Here is a 7,175-nt window from a genome sequence, read left to right as displayed (position 1 = left end):
ATTCGTCTATTTGTTTCTAAATGTCGTCAACTTTCTATTTTGACAGAGAAAAAATACATGTACTGTATGTAATTTCATATTTTAAACTTATCGTATTTTTCGGACTATAAGGCGCACTTAATATCCTTTCATTTTACCCAAACTCGACAGTGCACCTTATAACCCGGTGCGCCTAATGTACGGCATAATTCTGGTTGTACTTACCGACCTCGAAACTATTTTATTTGGTACATGGTGTTATGATAAGTGCGACCAGTAGATGGCAGTCACACATAAGAAATACGTGTAGACTGCAATATGATGGCAGTCACACATAAGAGGTACGTGTAGACTGCAATACGATGGCAGTCACACATAAGAAATACGTGTAGACTGCAATATGATGGCAGTCACACATAAGAGGTACGTGTAGACTGCAATATGATGGCAGTCACACATAAGAGATATGTGTAGACTGCAATTTGATGGCAGTCACACATAAGAGATACGTGCAGACTGCAATATGATAGCAGTCACACATAAGGGATATGTGTAGACTGCAATATGATGGCAGTCACACATAAGGGATACGTATAGACTGCAATATGATGGCAGTCACACATAAGAGATACGTGTAGACTGCAATATGATGGCAGTCACACAAAAGACAAATGTGTATACTGCAATATGATGGCAGTCACACAAAAGAGAAATGTGTAGACTGCAATATGATGGCAGTCACACATAAGAGATACGTGTAGACTGCAATATGATGGCAGTCACACATAAGAGATACGTGTAGACTGCAATATGATGGCAGTCACACAAGATACATGTAGACTGCAATATGATGGCAGTCAAACATAAGAGATATGTGTAGACTGCAATAGGATGGCAGTCACACAAGAGATATGTGTAGACTGCAATAGGATGGCAGTCACACATAAGAGATAAGTGTAGACTGCAATAGGATGGCAGTCACACATAAGAGATACGTGTAGACTGCAACATGATGGCAGTCACACATAAGAGATACGTGTAGACTGCAATATGATGGCAGTCACACAAGATACATGTAGACTGCAATATGATGGCAGTCACACATAAGAGATATGTATAGACTGCAATATGATGGCAGTCACACATAAGCGATACGTGCGGACTGCAATATGATGGCAGTCACACATAAGCGATACGTGCGGACTGCAATATGATGGCAGTCACACATAAGAGATATGTGTAGACTGCAATATGATGGCAGTCACACATAAGAGATACGTGTAGACTGCAATATAATGTCAGTCACACATAATAGATACGTGTAGACTGCAATATGACTGAAGTAAACAACACCAACATTTTATATGTTACATTGAAAATATATAACATTACACACGGCGCTCAAAAGTCTATCAAAATGTTTTAGTAGGACTTTGGTAAGCTATGAAGCCACACCACTTGATGGATTTTACTGTATTTCAACATAGGAGTATTATTATGGTGTGTGTATAAGGTAAGACATTATCTGCCGTTTTGTTTCACAATATTATGCAACTTTTCATACCTTTTTTGATCTGTATTTGGGATCTGCATAAGTCCTGAAAAATTGTAGTCCGTGCCGACACCGTAGTCGATAATCTTCTTTTCCTCTATCTTCTTGTTATGTGACATTCATCCTCCACTGTTGCAATTTCTAATATAAAGTAGTGTAAAGTTCTTACTTATATCTGTCAGTAAACTCGCAATGAAAGCACTAAAACATACCGGTGTGGTGAGTTTATGTTATTCACCCAAGGAAATTTAGTTATTAGAGTTCCGGTCGGACGGTTTTTCACGACACACATTTCGGGCGTTGTTGTTGCACTAGTGAGCCACGGATGTATCAATCAATACTCCGTCATGTCATTGAAACAGTTAGCTCCATCCTTTGACACTTCTTCCACACCCGTCCTTGCACGCTACACCGCTACAACAAAGAAGACGCTGTCGAAAGTGAGCCACGTAAATAAGACCGCCCACAAAACGGTGCATCCTGAAGAGACTGTCAGAAAGCGACTTGAAGATGTGTAAAACATCCTCTATGCAACATTTTGACCAAAGAACCACCATTACATGTTATGTAGACCACAAGGAAGAAAAATCATAATAATATGACCCTTTTAACACCCCTTTTGTATGAAAATAGACCTGACTAGACCCGCTCATCAGCAGTGGCCCTTATAATCCGGTGCGCCCTATGGTCCAGAAAATACGGTACTGTATTGACCATATGATTACCCAGCTTATAAAATGAGTTTGACACATTTGACCGGGAAGTAGTTTTGCAGAGTCCGCTCTCAGTGCTGCTGGAGCGATCGGCAAGTGCCGAAGTGTAAAAAAATAACCGTTGGATTTGACGTGCCGCGTAGGACCGGCAGGCTTTGGTCGGTACCAAAAAAGTACCGGTATGTGACTATTCGGTACCCATCCCTCCTGAAGTACTCGGCCAGCATTTTTCCCGATATAACATTTTGTGCTGACTATTTAAAGCTGCATTATTTATAACCTCCCTTTCTAGCAGTCGCCTCTGTTCCTCTAACAGGGCCGTCATTTAGTGACAGTTGCTCACTTTGTTCTCCCGCGCTAAATAAAGGCACGAGAGAAGGTGGAAAACTAGGTCAAACATGTACTTGTGTGAGTATGGGGAGCAATCATCTGCACCTTTGTTCACTAAAGAGCTAATTCTAGCTCCAGCTGAGTAGAATAGTATAATATCACACGTTCTTTGTAAGTCAGCAGTATTATTATTGCAGCAGGTCTACCATTCCTGTGTGTTACCGAACATTTATGGTACTGCACACTATGTCTGATTGTGGGCAAACGCTTCAAGATATGGACTTTTCGTAAAAACCGTGAGCGCCTCAAGGCTTTGAGGAATGTTCCGGTGTTCCAATAAGTGGAGAAATGGCCTAGTTAGAGCAAGTAGGAAAATAAGAATTGTTGTGTTTAACATTGGAGTCAATGAGAGATTGAGCTGACTTTCCTGGCTTTGAGGGCCAACAGAATCCAAACGGGACACATGACCTCCATAAAAGTGACATTTTCTGAGAGAGGACATGTGTGTCAACGTTTTCACCAAAACACATGACAGTGGCATAAAAGATGTGGCCGTGAGGACAGGTTGTTCACCAAAAGAAAATCGTATTTTCTGGCCTTCCACACTCTAGTAAATTAGAGTGGACGCCATCCGCTTTAATGGATGAAGGCCAATTCCTGTGTGTTACCGAACATTTATTGTACTGCACACTATTTAAGATTGTGGGCAAACGCTTCGAGATATCGACTTTTCGTAAAAACTGTAAACGCCACAAGGTTTTGAGGAACGTTCCGGTGTTCTCAGATTTCTGATAAGTGGAGAATTGGCCTCGTTAGAGCGAGTAGGAAAATAAGATTTATTGTGTTTAACATTGGAGTCATTGAGAGATTAAGCTGACTTTCTTGGCTTTGAGGGCCAACAGAAGCCAAACGAGACACATGACCTCCATAAAAGTGATATTTTCTGAGAGAGGACATGTGTGTCAACGTTTTCACCGAAACACATGACAGTGGCATAAAAGATGTGGCTGTGAGGACAGGTTGTTCACCAAAAGAAAAGCGTATTTTCTGGCCTTCCACACTCTAGTAAATTAGAGTGGATGCCATCCGCTTTAATGGACGAAGGCCAATTCCTGTGTTACCGAACATTTATTGCACTGCACACTATTTAAGATTGTGGGCAAACGCTTCGAGATATCGACTTTTCGTAAAAACTGTGAACGCCACAAGGTTTTGAGGAACGTTCCGGTGTTCTTAGATTTCTGTTAAGTGGAGAAATGGCCTAGTTAGAGCGAGTAGGAAAATAAGATTTGTTTTGTTTAACATTGGAGTCAATGAGAGATTAAAAGCTGACTTTCTTGGCTTTGAGGGCCAACAGAAGCCAAACGGGACACATGACCTCCATAAAAGTGACATTTTCTGAGAGAGGACATGTGTGTCAACGTTTTCACAGAAACACATGACAGTGGCATAAAAGATGTGGCCGTGAGGACAGGTTGTTCACCAAAAGAAAAGCGTATTTTCTGGCCTTCCACACTCTAGTAAATTAGAGTGGACGCCATCCGCTTTAACGGACGAAGGCCAATTCCTGTGTGTTACCGAACATTTATTGTACTGCGCACTATTTCTGATTGTGGGCAAACGCTTCGAGATATCGACTTTTCGTAAAAACCGTGAACGCCTCAAGGTTTTGAGGGACGTTCCGGTGTTCTCAGATTTCTGATAAGTGGAGAAATGGCCTCGTTAGAGCGAGTAGGAAAATAAGATTTGTTGTGTTTAACATTGGAGTCAATGAGGGATTAAAAGCTGACTTTCTTGGCTTTGAGGGCCAACAGAAGCCAAACGGGACACATGACCTCCATAAAAGTGACATTTTCTGAGAGAGGACATGTGTGTCAACGTTTTCACCGAAACACACGACAGTGGCATAAAAGATGTGGCCGTGAGGACAGGTTGTTCACCAAAAGAAAAGCGTATTTTCTGGCCTTCCACACTCTAGTAAATTAGAGTGGACGCCATCCGCTTTAATGGATGAAGGCCAATTCCTGTGTTACCGAACATTTATTGTACTGCACACTATTTCTGATTGTGGGCAAACGCTTCGAGATATCGACTTTTCGTAAAAACCGTGAACGCCTCAAGGTTTTGAGGGACGTTCCGGTGTTCTCAGATTTCTGATAAGTGGAGAAATGGCCTAGTTAGAGCGAGTAGGAAAATAAGATTTGTTGTGTTTAACATTGGAGTCAATGAGAGATTAAAAGATGACTTTCTTGGCTTTGAGGGCCAACAAAAGCCAAACGGGACACATGACCTCCATAAAAGTGACATTTTCTGAGAGAGGACATGTGTGTCAACGTTTTCACCGAAACACATGACAGTGGCATAAAAGATGTGGCCGTGAGGACAGGTTGTTCACCAAAAGAAAAGCGTATTTTCTGGCCTTCCACACTCTAGTAAATTAGAGTGGACGCCATCCGCTTTAATGGACGAAGGACAATTCCTGTGTTACCGAACATTTATTGCACTGCACACCATTTCTGATTGTGGGCAAACGCTTCGAGATATCGACTTTTCGTAAAAACCGTGAACCCCTCAAGGTTTTGAGGGACGTTCCGGTGTTCTTAGATTTCTGATAAGTGGAGAAATGGCCTAGTTAGAGCGAGTAGGAAAATAACATTTGTTGTGTTTAACATTGGAGTCAATGAGAGATTAAAAGCTGACTTTCTTGGCTTTGAGGGCCAACAGAAGCCAAACGGGACACATGACTTCCATAAAAGTGACATTTTCTGAGAGAGGACATGTGTGTCAACGTTTTCACCGAAACCCATGACAGTGGCATAAAAGATGTGGCCGTGAGGACAGGTTGTTCACCAAAAGAAAAGCGTATTTTCTGGCCTTCCACACTCTAGTAAATTAGAGTGGATGCCATCCGCTTTAACGGACGAAGGCCAATTCCTGTGTGTTACCGAACATTTATTGCACTGCGCACTATTTCTGATTGTGGGTAAACGCTTCGAGATATCAACTTTTCGTAAAAACCGTGAACGCCTCAAGGTTTTGAGGAACGTTCCGGTGTTCTTAGATTTCTGTTAAGTGGAGAAACGGCCTAGTTAGAGCGAGTAGGAAAATAAGATTTGTTGTGTTGTTGTGTTTAACATTGGAGTCATTGAGAGATTAAGCTGACTTTCTTGGCTTTGAGGGCCAACAGAAGCCAAACGAGACACATGACCTCCATAAAAGTGATATTTTCTGAGAGAGGACATGTGTGTCAACGTTTTCACCGAAACACATGACAGTGGCATAAAAGATGTGGCTGTGAGGACAGGTTGTTCACCAAAAGAAAAGCGTATTTTCTGGCCTTCCACACTCTAGTAAATTAGAGTGGATGCCATCCGCTTTAATGGACGAAGGCCAATTCCTGTGTTACCGAACATTTATTGCACTGCACACTATTTAAGATTGTGGGCAAACGCTTCGAGATATCGACTTTTCGTAAAAACTGTGAACGCCACAAGGTTTTGAGGAACGTTCCGGTGTTCTTAGATTTCTGTTAAGTGGAGAAATGGCCTAGTTAGAGCGAGTAGGAAAATAAGATTTGTTTTGTTTAACATTGGAGTCAATGAGAGATTAAAAGCTGACTTTCTTGGCTTTGAGGGCCAACAGAAGCCAAACGGGACACATGACCTCCATAAAAGTGACATTTTCTGAGAGAGGACATGTGTGTCAACGTTTTCACCGAAACACATGACAGTGGCATAAAAGATGTGGCCGTGAGGACAGGTTGTTCACCAAAAGAAAAGCGTATTTTCTGGCCTTCCACACTCTAGTAAATTAGAGTGGACGCCATCCGCTTTAACGGACGAAGGCCAATTCCTGTGTGTTACCGAACATTTATTGTACTGCGCACTATTTCTGATTGTGGGCAAACGCTTCGAGATATCGACTTTTCGTAAAAACCGTGAACGTCTCAAGGTTTTGAGGGACGTTCCGGTGTTCTCAGATTTCTGATAAGTGGAGAAATGGCCTAGTTAGAGCGAGTAGGAAAATAAGATTTGTTGTGTTTAACATTGGAGTCAATGAGAGATTAAAAGCTGACTTTCTTGGCTTTGAGGGCCAACAGAAGCCAAACGGGACACATGACCTCCATAAAAGTGACATTTTCTGAGAGAGGACATGTGTGTCAACGTTTTCACCGAAACACATGACAGTGGCATAAAAGATGTGGCCGTGAGGACAGGTTGTTCACCAAAAGAAAAGCGTATTTTCTGGCCTTCCACACTCTAGTAAATTAGAGTGGACGCCATCCGCTTTAATGGACGAAGGCCAATTCCTGTGTTACCGAACATTTATTGTACTGCACACTATTTAAGATTGTGGGCAAACGCTTCGAGATATCGACTTTTCGTAAAAAATGTGAACGCCACAAGGTTTTGAGGAACGTTCCGGTGTTCTCAGATTTCTGATAAGTGGAGAATTGGCCTCGTTAGAGCGAGTAGGAAAATAAGATTTATTGTGTTTAACATTGTCGTCAATGAGACAACCCTAGTCCCAACTATGATCTACGTGAAGGAACCTAGAATTGTTTTTATTTAAATGTTCACAATATTTTAGGAAACCTTACA

The 7,175-nt window shown here is 41.8% G+C and overlaps 1 protein-coding gene across 2 annotated transcripts in view; it reads left to right on the top strand.

Moving 5' to 3' along the window:
* Positions 1 to 7,175, top strand: part of fam184b (family with sequence similarity 184 member B) — a 62,401-nt gene that overhangs the window by 51,030 nt on the left and 4,196 nt on the right. The gene's annotated exons all lie outside the window — the stretch shown is intronic.

This window comes from Entelurus aequoreus, linkage group LG18 (genome assembly GCF_033978785.1).
Source record: "Entelurus aequoreus isolate RoL-2023_Sb linkage group LG18, RoL_Eaeq_v1.1, whole genome shotgun sequence".
In the NCBI taxonomy this organism is placed as follows: Eukaryota; Metazoa; Chordata; class Actinopteri; order Syngnathiformes; family Syngnathidae; genus Entelurus; species Entelurus aequoreus.
The sequence above is the reverse complement of the archived record's forward strand: the minus strand, read 5'-3'. Positions and strand labels throughout refer to the sequence as shown.